Genomic DNA, 13612 nt, shown 5'->3' with positions numbered 1-13612 from the left:
AGATCTTCTCCTGTAAATCAACAGCATTCCTTATCTGAAAGTCTTCCCGCACTTAAGTACTGATATGCATCTTCTGACGACTTAAGTTCTGATATTAAGTTCTGACTTCAGTAAGTCCTGATTTCAGTAAGTCCTGATATGTGTTGTTGTTAAGTTCTGAAAACTAAACACAAATCAGATTAGACATGACATCTCAAATATATCTAACAGCCTGGTTTTTGCACATAAGCCTCAACTCCTCCAATTGAGATTTTTCATTTGAAGATAGACCTGCACCTCCATGAGTTTATTATTGAAGTTGGAGTTGTTATCTTGGTGCATATTGCGATTGTTGACAATCAGAAGGGTTGAATTGCTTTGTTGTATACTGCTGGAACGGTTGTTGCATAGCATTCAGATTATTGCTCCTGCTAAAGTTAGGATGATTCTAGTTGTCAGGATGATAAGTGTCTGGAACTGGTTAGTGTGATCTCTGAAAGTTGCTCACAAACTGAGTTGATTCGCTAGATATAGCGCATTGCTCTATCGCATGCGAACCTGCACACAACTCACAAACACTGGTTATCTGATTAACACCATAATTAGCCAGAGAATCGATCTTCATAGACAACGCTTTTAGTTGAGCAGTGATAGCCGTAACTGTATCCACTTCCAGAACTCCTGCTACCTTGCCCTATGGCAATCTCTGGGTTGGATACTGATATTCATTCACAGCCAACATCTCAATTAGAGCATAAGTTTCCTCATAGCTCTTTTCCCATAATGCTCCACCTGATGCTGCATCGAGCATGGGTCTAGACTGTGCTCCCAAACTATTGTAAAAACAATTGATGATCATCCAATCAGGCATGCCATGATAAGGACACTTCCTAAGCATTTCCTTGTAGCGCTCCCAAGCTTCACATAAAGTTTCTCCCGATTGCTGCGCAAATTGAGTAAGAGCATTCCTGGGTGTAGCTATCTTCTCCATAGGGAAGAATTTAGTAAGAAACTTCTGAGCAAGATCCTTCCAAGTAGTGATAGAACCAGCTGGTAGAGAGTGTAACCAGCTCTTAGCTTTATCCCTCAGAGAGAATGGGACAAGCCTAAGCTTTATAGCCTCTTCAGAAATATTATTGAACTTGAAGGTGTCACATATCTCGATGAAATCCCTAATATGCATATTAGGATCTTCCGTTGGAGAACCCCCAAACTGGATTGAATTCTATACTATCTGAATTATGGCAGGCTTGATCTCAAAGGTATTAGCTGCGATCGTTGGCCTGACAATGCTAGATTGAATGTCATTGATCTTGGGTTGAGAAAAATCCATCAACGCTTTCGGATTTGCTGCTGGATCTCCCATTATAATGAGTACTTGAAATACAACAAGTAAACCGTGAAAGTAAAAGAGTCCGAGTCAGTGAACTTTAACGACCACTGATGACAAGCACATAAACTAAAAATTAACACCGAGTCCCCGGCAGCGGCGCCAAAAGCTTGTTAGGGCGAAAACATTCGCTAAAATTCACACAAGTATACACGCTCGCAAGTAGTATAAGATATAGATCAGATTCGTTTCCACAGAGACTGGTTTAGGTTAAGTTTAATTTATGCACTTATGCAACAACGGTATACCTATTATTCAATGTTAAGACAATTAATAAATTGGGTTTTGATTAAACTAAGAGATTATACCAAATAGCATTAACTAAGAGAACTGAGGTTAAATTACTTATATGAGACAAATATGGGATTCTAACTTCATTACTACTTCATTCAAAGTCATTGTTCTTAACCTTAGCATGCAATGGTGATGACACTAATCAGATAACACGAAACTAGTAAATGCCAACTTTCGTTATACGAATATCCTACTACCAGACATCCACAAAAGAGATAGAAGCTGAATAGACACCAATTATGTTGAGACCCTATATGTCTATAGAATTTGACAACATAATGGTTTAATGAACAAGTTATCTATCATGATTACATAGGAAAAGTAAGATGGTTAAAATTACCTACGAATCATGCATAATAATTATACATGAATCTATGCTAGCATGACAAGTATTAAATCTCTATATTCACTTTCGCTTCATTAGAGATTAACACGCTATCTTATATGGTATCTACACACATAAGACGAATAAGCACAACCAATACTAGGATATCAATCAATCACCACACACCAAGATATTGAAACAAATTAACTATAGAAATCCATAAGTAAATCCGTTAGAACTCCACGATAACGATTAGTTCATAACCGAACTCATCGTCACCATGGGTTCCAATAAAAACATGATAATAAACAATATAAGAGTATTAGGGTTCAAAGACAAATAAAAAATGAGCATCCAAGTATCAACTATATTAATAAAAACAAAAGTCTTCTTCTCTGTAGCCGTCTCGTGCTCTCTAGGTCTTCTTATTGCTCTCGCATCGTTCCTTGTTGTTAAAAACGTCTTTTTATTGATATATATAGGCTCCAGGATGACCAGGACCCTTAATATCTTCAATTTCTACTAAAATCAGGATTCTGGGACAAAAATTGGGGCAGGGCGGCTACGCTGATTGTGGGGCGGCCGTGCTGTTTTGGCAGAAAGTCAGCGTGGGTGCGCTGGTTTTGGGGGCGGCCGCGCCTGAAATCTGGACTTTTCTGCAGTTTCTTCTTTTGCCGTATCTTGAGTTCTACTCATCAGAATTAGGCGATTCAACTACCCACGCGAAGCTAATGAGATTCTATACAACTTGAGAATGGACTTGGCTTCCAATTCTTAGCTCTTTTCAAAATATTTCCTTGCAAATCTCCTTTCTTCATTTAACTGATGCCTGAAATGCAATAACACAAAAACACATCAAAAATACCAACAACTTGAGCCCAAAACACCAACTTAAGCTTGTAATGAAGTGTTTCAAGTAGATATAAAATCCACTCATCAAGATTCTCTTCTTTATGGTTGAACCTTGGGAGGGATTGGTTGTGCTTAAGGATCCTAAATCATGCCATGAAAATTAAAAAAAAAAGCAAAAAGAGATTTTCGGATTTATTATTCACCACCAATTTTGAGCAAGGATTTGACTATGCTATACTAATCCAATGGCCATGAAATTTTGAATGTACCTTGTACATGATATGAGGAAGCTTTGGTTAAAATTGGTAATTTTTGAATGAGTAGAACATGAGATATGAATTTTTCTTTCCATGGTGTTCTTGAAATCAACATTGTGTTTTGAAGAGAAAGAGAGAGAGAGAGTTTTGTTGCTTCTTGGAAATGCTTCTCTTGGAATATTTGTGAGATTTGATTTAGTATATATCCTAGTACTATAAAATCCATGAATATCTTGGCTAGCATCCTAGGTTTGCAAGCTATTCTACTTAATTTAGACTTTAGGTTTACAATTACTAGACTTTAGGTTATCATTTCTTATCTAGCTAGGTTACTATTTGGTTACTTGACCATGGTTAGTTTCTTACTCTAGTTAGCTTGTATAGTTAGCTTGGTTTGATACGTTTATTTATTCGTTTACGCATTCGCTCGGTCGCTTATTCGTTTTCGTAATAAATTCTCATAAACGGTTCACGGTGTAAATTCATTCTTATACGTTCTTTACGTTTTAAAGTATCATACTCGGATATGAATTTGTAGAATTTTAAATTTGTAATTATATTGTGATTCTCGTAATCCTTGATGGTTCATAGATACGGTCGTTTTTCAAAGTTCTCTTTCTTCGAAAACTAATAGCGTTTACATACACTCGTTTGGTACGTATAATCACAATATCAACTCGGAATCTTAAATTAAAAACTTGTATATGGTGTGGTCGCAAATTTTTTTATTAAACTGCAAGGTTACTATTCATAAAGGTCTTTTACCGATGTCAAAAATTTGGGTTTTTTACAATCTTAGTTCAATTCGCATGATATATCAACTAAATCTTAATAGTTATATTTAGTTTACTTTAATTTAATTTAGCTAGAAGTAAAAAATTAGAATAATACAAAACTCGATATGAATTGAAATATAAATTGATAGAAGAAGTTGAATTTAATATAAATTATACTGATATAGAATTTGATATAAAATTGAATTGAAATTGGTAAAGCCATGGAGGAAGTTGACTTCAATATCAATTAGAATTAGAATTGATTGACCCAATAATTAGAATTAGAATAATTTAAGTAAGGGTAATTAAGTAATTTCAGCAAGTACCGACCGACCGACTACCAAAATTTTAATGTTTCGTCTATTATAATATAGTATAGATGTTTTCATTCGTTTTTAATTATATTTTTATATTTTCATACCTTTTTATTGGATTTCAAAAACATTAAAATTTTAAATTACTTTTTTTTAAATTCAAGTATGGGCCTTATTTCAATAATTTTTAATATTTTAGGGTTCAATAATCCACTTTTTGGATTTAGAAATATTAAAAAATGAATAATTTTTTTTATAATTTAACAATTTATAACGTTTTAGAATTCACCAATCCACTTTTGAGTTTAGAAATATTAAAAAATAATTAATAAAAGATACACTGATTCAGGGTTTAGAATTTAGGGGCCTAAACCCTAATTTAATATAAAGGCCCTAAACTCTAAAAATCAAACTCTAATTATTTATCGTTTTTAATATTTTAGGTTTTTCCGATTCTCAATTTGAATTTTAAAAATATTAAAATATTTATAGATATAAACAAAATACAAACAAAATATCACTTAGAATAACGTGTTAAGTTCGAAAACATAATATTATCTAATAGTTTTTATAAAAAAAAAACGAGAATTACTTTTGCGTTTCTTTTCAAAACAAGACATGAGATGTCGTTTTGTCGCAAGAAAACAAAAAAAGGTTAAAAAAGGAACAGGCACTTCCGTTTAAATGTTAAAAATTAAAAATTAAGTTTGAAAACAAAAAATGGAATTCTAAATTAGAGAAATGAAACACGCACCCCGTTTTGAAGTGACAATTAGGATCATAATTTTAAAAAATGATATTAACAACCATTTATCCCATAAAATGATGAAAACCTGATTGATCACATAACTCGTAATTTCCTCTGTTATTCAAGTGCTTTCACTGCCACGATTCTCCTCCCAAAACTAAACTTTTGAGAAATGGAGCTATATTCCTGAATTGGATTCAAAAAAATGTTTGTCACAAAAATTATGAAAGAAAAATAGTATTCTCATGAATTGGATTCATAAATTTCCTGTCACAAAGATTATGATGCAGAATAATGCTTTCATGAAATGGTGCCAACTTCAGTGTTTTTTTTAAGAAGTTGCTGATATCTTCGACCATATAACAAACCTTAAATCATTTTAAATATTTGAAGAAATTTAACCTTTTTTTCTGCTTGTCGTCACGTGGACATGCAAAAACACATTTATTAAAAAGTACTTGCCGAAACTTCAAACTTTTGTCTCCGCATGTCATGTTTGACTAGAACTGTTCGCGAACAAGTTCGAATTCGATTCGTTAAGGGCTCAGTTTGGCTCGTTAAGGGTTTGAATTCGAGTTCGAACACAAAAATTTGTTCAGTAAGAAAACGAGTTCGAACCGAGTGTCTGGCATGTTCAGCTCGAGCTGGGATCGAAAAAAATTCAAAAAAAATTTTCAATTTTTATATATTTGATTATAATGAATTTTGTTCAGATTTTTGATAAGCATTTCTCAATTATTGAACCATATGAATGTCAAGATATATATTTGTAATTAGAAAAAAAATTAGATATTAAAATAATTTTTTTAATTTGATATTTTAAAAATTAACAAGTGATTTGACTAATACTTGTAATTATTATTTATTCTCAGATTGATGTTTCGATTTTTTTAAAATTATTTATAAATGATCCAACCGTACGAATGTCAAAATCTATATATTTAAGTGATATGACAAAAATTTTAGAAAAAAATATTTTTTTTGGTTTTTATTTTAACAGTCAACCGGTGTTTTGACCTATACATGTACTAGTGTCATGTCTCTTATTAATGTTTTGATTTTTTTTTAAATATTAATAAATGATCTACGGATATTAAGATCTATATATTTTAGTGATATGGAAATTGTAAATAAATTTTGTTTGTTATTTTGACAAATTGGTTTGAACAGTATTTATAACTAGTGTTTAGTCTCATATTAATATTTCAATTTTTTTTAAAAAAATATGAATGATCCAATAGTACGAATGTTAAGATGTACATATTTTAATGGTATGACAAAAATTTTAGAAAAAAATAAATATATTTGGTTTATTATTTTAACAATCAACATGTGTTTTGACCAGTACTTGTAACCAGTATAAAGTCTCATATTAATGTTTTGATTATAAAATATTTATAAATGATCTAACCATACGGATGTTAAAATCTATATATTTAAGTGATATGACAAAATTTTTAGAAAAAATAAATAAATTTTGTTTGCTATTTTGACAATCAACCAATGGTTTGAATAGTACTTGTAACTAGTGTTTAGTCTCGTGTTAATATTTTATTTTTTAAAAAAATATTTATGAATGGTTCAACAGTACGAAAGTTAAGATCTATATATTTCAGTGGTATGACAAAAAATTTAGAAAAAAATAAATAAATGTATTTAGTTTGTTATTTTAACAGTCAATCGGTGTTTTGACATGCTTGTAATTAGTGTTAAGTCTCGTATTAATGTTTTGATTTTTTTAAAAATATTTATAAATTATCCAACCGTATGAATGTTAAGATCTTATATATTTTAATGATATGACAAAATATTTAGAAAAAAAATATTCTGTTTGTTATTTTGATAATCAACCAATGGTTTGAATAGTACTTGTAACTAATGTTTAATCTCTTATCAATATTTTAATTTTTTAAAAACATATTTATGAATGATTCAACCGTACGGATGTTATAAATCAAATTAATATTAGACTAACTATAATTCGTATCCTATTGATGTGACCTAAAAATTAAATTTTAATTAAAACATAAATATTATTTTTTTTAAAAATACACATAGAATTATAAATAAAATTATATCGTTCAATCAGTAATATTGTCTTTTTCAAATATATTTTATAGAATTATTGTTAATTCGATTAACTAATCAGCATGCTAAAATAATATTTTTTTAATGTCCCAACATAATTAAGACATTATATTTTTACCCTCGATAAATTAATAATTTCAAAATAATAACATTTCCCTCCTTACCAATGATATCACTTTAAATAAGTTTAAATATTCTAAAAGTTATGAACATATACATCTAATAATATAATTATTATGAATTCTTATCATCTAAAGTTTTAAATGAACAAAATTCAAAATTGAATTCAAAATTTTTAAAAAAAATTATATAATATTAAAAAAATTATGTGTGATCTGTGCATCGAACGAGTTTTAAGCTAGTAATTATAAATTCAATCATCTTTGATGATTTTTATTATATAAAATCTTTATCAATTAAATGAATATTAATTATTTTTATTTTCATTATTTTATATAAATTATATTTCTTATTATACTTTTGAATTAGTCGATTATTGATAGGAACACAAAGAGGCCACCTCACTTTGTAATCAATGAAAAACTCTTATGCTTACTCTATAGGTGATCTGATCTTTTTAGCATCAAGGTTTCCCTCAATCAATAATACAATCAAAATGTATCTTCTATCTAACTATGGTCAAGTTAAATATGTTATTCCCGTAATAAAATAATCAAGTAATTGGAGAAGTGACAGTTACACTCTTTTTACAGTTTTGAAGTACGGACAGAAAAATTAAAGTACTTAAATTTAAGTAACAAAAGGATTTCAAAACTTCCAAGTGGTTTGATTTGATTTGCCACATGAGACATATATGTTGAAGAATTTTTATGTGATATTTTGGTAAATACACAAGTACAATTTTTAATGTATTATTTGTAAGTATAAACCCTAACAACTCTAACAATGCACTTCAGTTTTTCACTTATAATGTTACATTAGGTTTTTATACAACAAGTTATATTTTTGAGGTACTACAAATTAGAACAATAATTTAGGTCCACCAAAGATGCTTATCTATTCTTGTGACTCGTTCAAATTAGATAGATTTGTCTTTAACAACATTTTTTGTATATTATTCAATTTACTTGTATGAAAATAAACTTTTCTTCTTTTTTGAGATTTTCAAGTAAAAGTGAATTCTTGTCTTAGTTTCTAGATTCATCTGAGATCTTTAATCAACCCATATGATTTATTATATTTGTCGTTTATGCATTGATAAGTTACCGTCAATGAATAACTTGTTACAAAATTCTATCTATTGAAAGTAATGATATGAGCATTCATTGATATATCGTAGTTAGGCGTTTATATTACTTTATTTTTCATCTGTCGATGCTTTAGGTTCTATATGTTGATAATCATTTAACTTGTGCATAATTGCATGGCATAAAATATTCACAATTCACCGACCTATCAAACAAATTCATTGATAGTTAAAATTACTTATCCATTGATCAACAAACATCAACTACTAATCTATGATCAAGTGAATTTGTTACAAATAAACTTATCCATTGATAAACTTTCCTACTGAAGAGAATTAAATTAAATATTATACGTTGACATGCTACAATTTGACTTCAACAAAATCATCAAAACATATAATTTCTAATAAGAGCATTAATCGGAAGCACATCAATTTTTGCCTTCTTTGCAGCAACTGAGTTCTCTGTGTCTTTTTTTACCTTGTTTTGACTTAAAGTCTCCAGTATCAAAATCATAGTCCACATGTGGAGCAACCTTAACCAGCAATTCACTAAATAATATTGTGTTTCAACTGGCATTTGAACCTTCAACATCTTGTGATCCATTTGGAAGCTTATGTCGTGGAGACTTAGGATTGTCTAACTACGGATTCGCAAGTTCGCACTCAAGTTCTTGATTCATTTCAAATTTTAGGTTAGGATCAAAATTTGTTCGGATTGTAAATTTTGAATCGGGCTGAGTGGCATGAAATTCTTATCAAATTAATTAAAACTTAAAATATAAAATTAAATTTTAAAAAATCAGGTTTCATAAAATGTAATCAAATCGGAGAGGATCAATATCTCGAATCATATCAGATCTAATTGCAGTCTCATGTAAAAAATATTAATTAATATATATAAATTACTGAGATACGTCAATTAAATAGATAGCGTATAAAGTATTACCAATTGAGTCCTTCAAGTCGTCCATCTCGATCTTCACGGAGCACTTTCTTCATTGTTTAGTATAAACATTAAATAAAAATATCAATTGCTATCAATGTAGATCTATAAGTGAATTTCACAATATAAACGCCCGTAAAAATTAAAAACCACTTTTACTAAATCACCTTCTCGAATTTGATGATAGATTTTGGGGAGAAAATTTGTTTTAAACTAGGTTTAAATTTTTTAAAATATTATTAAAAATCTAGCGTTGAATGAAATATGTTTCGCAACTTGTTTTTAAAAAATGAAAAAGAGCTAAAGTGTTTAGATCTCAATTTGAGATTTGTTTCGCGACAAGTGGTTAAGTTCTAATTTCATATATTTAGACTTTAGTATTATCTCAGAGGGGTAATTCTTAGCTTTCGAATCATTTGAGGTCTTAGTTCGTGAACAAATTAATAATCATACAAAATTCAAAATTTTGATTGTCAAAATTATAATTATACAATATATCTATATATTCTTAATGACTACTCCTTAATTTACCCATTTTTTAAATGGGTACCCATAACCCATATTAAGTATAAAATCACTAGATCCATGGATATATCCACAAAATTTACCCAATGGGTAAATAAATTTACCCATGACCCATATTAAGTATAAAATCTATATATCCATGGATATATCCATATAAGTTTACCCATTGGTTTACCCATCAAAACAATAAACATGGAAATTTTTTGAATTTTAAAATTTAAACATCTTATCTAAGGAAAGATTTGCATGATTTTCTCACATCTGTTACAACACTAATTCAATGATAATTATTGATTTCCTTATTCTCTCTCATCAATATATTCCTAATGTATACTAGAACTAGCTTTTTTATTTTTTTCAAATTCTGGATACTATCCAAACCCATGAATACTATCCATTCACTTTTACCACTATTTTTACATGTAAACATGGACTATCCATTTTATAAAAGGGTTATGGATTTTTTTACCCGGTATAATATGGACTATCCACAAAATTTATGGATCTTATACACCAATCTTCAACGTAATTCTAGCACCCCATCTTAACTATCAAAATTTGAACTCAGTTTTGCAGCCGATAGGCTTTTATCACGCTCATCACACAGATTTGAATTACTAGACATCAGTTATCCGCACAAACACGGTAACCATCACATGTTGATTCATCTGTGTCTATTATGCCTTTTATCAGATAAAACCTAATTTTTGAATGATTCTCTATTCATACAATCGTGTCCTTTTTTCCTTCTTTTTTCTTTCATTTTCTTTCAGCGAATTTTTATTATTTATGTGTTCATATATTTGTATGTGTATAAGATATTTGTTGTCTACAAATATTTGTTTGTTTGTTTCATTGAATTTACAGGATGTGAAACGAGGATGTCTTATAAAGATTTCTGATGGAGATAATTTACCAGATACAAATTCTAACGGATTGTGGGTATTTAATGCTTCTAAAATCCGTATTTCCATAACATATATGTGAATCCAATATTATCTTCTTAGATTATTTTCAGCATTCGAGCTTCTCAAGTATATTATGAACCTATCACACCTCATGTATTGAGTTTTGATTTGGATTTATTTTTTTGAGTACAGACAAATATTATACACCCATAAAGTATGCTCGATTTAGATAAATTATTGCTGGTATATGCGAATTATAAGTCATAAACTAAACATAAATTTCAGCTTAATTCTATTCTGAGTATGCTCACATTTCGATTTTCATCATATGACTGGATTGCGATGTGTATATACATATTGTATTTACATTACTACTTGCGTAATACAGGTGAAGAAGTTCGAGAATGTGGAGTCCACTTCTTGAAAATGAAAGTATCCCTATTCCGATGATGGATACAGGTACTATATTGATGATGAAGTATCGTTTATTTGCTAAATCTAATACATGTATATGTTCTTTAGCACTTAACAATATTTTAACTTTTATAGCATCCTCTATTTGTTTTCATTCCTTATTATTTTTCTTTCGATTGTGACTCTCTAATTTTACAATTTACTACTTTGGTTTGTTAACTTTTGTATATTGAACAGAAAATTCATATAATTTCAGATATTTAAACTATTATCATCTTTCAATTCACGTTTAGTACTCTATATATAAGCACACATGGGCAGATGCCAAAAAACATATAGCAATATAGTACATTAGAGGCTTCCTCTCATGCTGTATTACATTAGAGTCTTATATGTACAATTTCTCTCTTATGTAGTTCCATGTGCAGACACCAATAGTGCAATACAGGTTTGTAAATAAATTGATGCACAATTGGCTATAATTTATATCTAATGAAGAAACTAACCATATGTGAAACCCCTCTCATATTTTATAATTTTGATGGTCTTTGTATCCAGGAAAAAATAGCATCGATGGTAACCAACAAAGCTATCTCACACCACAGCAAAAGGAGACTTAGTGTCGTTAATCTGTCTGGTATGCTATTGAGCTACAATAAAAAAATTATAATATGTTTATGTCACTTAAAATTAATTAATAAATTCTATGATTACCGTATATCCATTTTATGTGTGATTGTGTGTTAAGAACTATAAAAATGGTAAATATATCAAGCATATACACCCGTGTACACTGACACTATGTACCGACTTGCTGTGATCATGTTTGTTATGATGACCTTTTAATGCAGAACAAATTAACACTGATGGTAACCAACAAAGCTATCTCACACAATCGCAGAGATGACTTAGTTCCTTTACTATGTCTGGTATGTTCTAGAGTTGTAATTAAACTTAAATTTAGTAGTGAGTATGTAATTTTAAATTTACAATTTATGATTTTTCCTAATCCGTCTATGTGATATTGTTCAGGTCTAACCAATCACACTCTTTTGTAGCAAGTAACTTTAAACATAAAACTACAAACTACATTAATAAACAATCTTAATAGACAAATTATTAAGATTACCCAATATTTTCTGTTCAATTGTGTTATTTGCAGCCTCTACATTTGTCCAATTCAATCTACTAATCGATGGTTCGGGTTAGTGTTGTAATTATTTTTAATCTATATTTGAATTTTTCCTTTTAATCATTATGGTCCTATGTTGAATTGTGTTATTTTTTATTTTTCAAGTAAGGTGTTGTCAATTAATGCTAATCATTTTGGATTTAGTTTTAAGAAGTAATTAATGTTTCGTGTTTATGGTGTTTCTTGGCACTATACATTGAATCTGAACTGGACTGAATTGCTTAGAGTGTGGATGTTAACTTTATGGGTGAATTTTGAGCAGAGAATACAACTAAAGATATTGTTCCAACCGAAGAACTTACACATGGAAATGATGATCATACCCGTTCTGAGGTGGTTTCTCAGACTCAAGGATTGCCTGTTCAGAGATAACAATTTAACGTTTCCCTCTACTTGAGAAAGCTTTAATAAACAATTAAAATAGCCCTTTTTGTTTCCTAATGTAAATCTATATCTTATGAAATGAATGTAGATGATAAGATGGAATACCTCGATTTTGTATGGCATTGTCAAGCAATTTGAACGCAACAAAATCTAAGCAGCTGCACCTGAAAAGAGGTAAAAACAGAAAACAGTATTTTAATTTAGCAATGAAAAAAAAGCACTGTTCTAATCACTTTCAGTGTATATGCACATACGTAGTGATATACATATGTGTATATATATTAGGCATATTAGATTTGATATAGATTTTGGTTGTTGATTTGGGGATAATTTTTGCAATTGTAGGATAGTTATTGTAATGCATTGTGATTGAAACAGAGATGAACTGAAAACTTTCTCGAAAGAAGTGGCTCATTTTGGAAATATTTATTCTTGAAACAGTTAAATACAGATGAAGCTGAGACCATTGGAGTTGCAATCTTAAAGTCTCGAGGTTTCTTATTCATACTGGTATTGGATAGCGGCAGAGGCATTTATTGGATTTATTCTCATACTTAACATCGGCTACACGTCAGCACTTATATATCTCAATCGTGAGTTTTTTAGTTTGATCTTAATTTAAATAGTTAATTGTTATTAGCAATTATGGCTTTTGATTTTGGTATTTTATTATGGTTCCATTCCAGCTCATGTTTTTGCTGCAATAGCATATAATTTTATGCGTTAATGAAAGCGTGAAAGATTTATTAAAAAAAATCCTAACTAAAAATGTTTATTGTTAGTTGTACGAGTTATTCGTCCTAATTTTATTAATGTCCGGTCATGTGAACTCAAAATTTCATTAAATTAGATTGACGCCACAGAGTTAGGACACTTTTATCTACTTTTCAATAATTTCATTAACATTATATTTGCATATATTTTTAAATTCAATTTGAATTCAAAAACTAAAAATCTACGGGAGATTCAGCTTGCTTGATCCTCCTGCTTTCTCTTACACTTCTGGTGTACCC

The 13612-nt window shown here is 29.6% G+C and overlaps 2 long non-coding RNA genes and 1 other non-coding gene across 3 annotated transcripts; 2 read left to right on the top strand and 1 right to left on the bottom strand.

Annotated features, from left to right (window-relative positions):
- Positions 1–848: 848 nt before the first annotated feature.
- On the top strand, positions 849–955 carry LOC141700351 (small nucleolar RNA R71). Its single transcript, XR_012566303.1, has one exon. It is a non-coding gene; the product is annotated as a small nucleolar RNA R71 (small nucleolar RNA).
- A 9600-nt stretch (positions 956–10555) lies between these two features.
- LOC141700348 (uncharacterized) lies at positions 10556–11636 on the top strand. Its single transcript, XR_012566301.1, has 4 exons — positions 10556–10643; positions 10998–11068; positions 11440–11471; positions 11582–11636. It is a non-coding gene; the product is annotated as an uncharacterized LOC141700348 (long non-coding RNA).
- Positions 11542–12782, bottom strand: LOC141700349 (uncharacterized). The gene is made up of 3 exons (XR_012566302.1): positions 12705–12782; positions 12518–12573; positions 11542–11673 (listed from the first exon to the last, which is right to left on the bottom strand). It is a non-coding gene; the product is annotated as an uncharacterized LOC141700349 (long non-coding RNA).
- Between the last annotated feature and the right edge of the window lie 830 nt (positions 12783–13612).

This window comes from Apium graveolens, unplaced genomic scaffold (genome assembly GCF_009905375.1).
Source record: "Apium graveolens cultivar Ventura unplaced genomic scaffold, ASM990537v1 ctg2198, whole genome shotgun sequence".
Taxonomy (NCBI): Eukaryota; Viridiplantae; Streptophyta; class Magnoliopsida; order Apiales; family Apiaceae; genus Apium; species Apium graveolens.
This window is presented reverse-complemented; position numbering and strand designations above follow the sequence as displayed.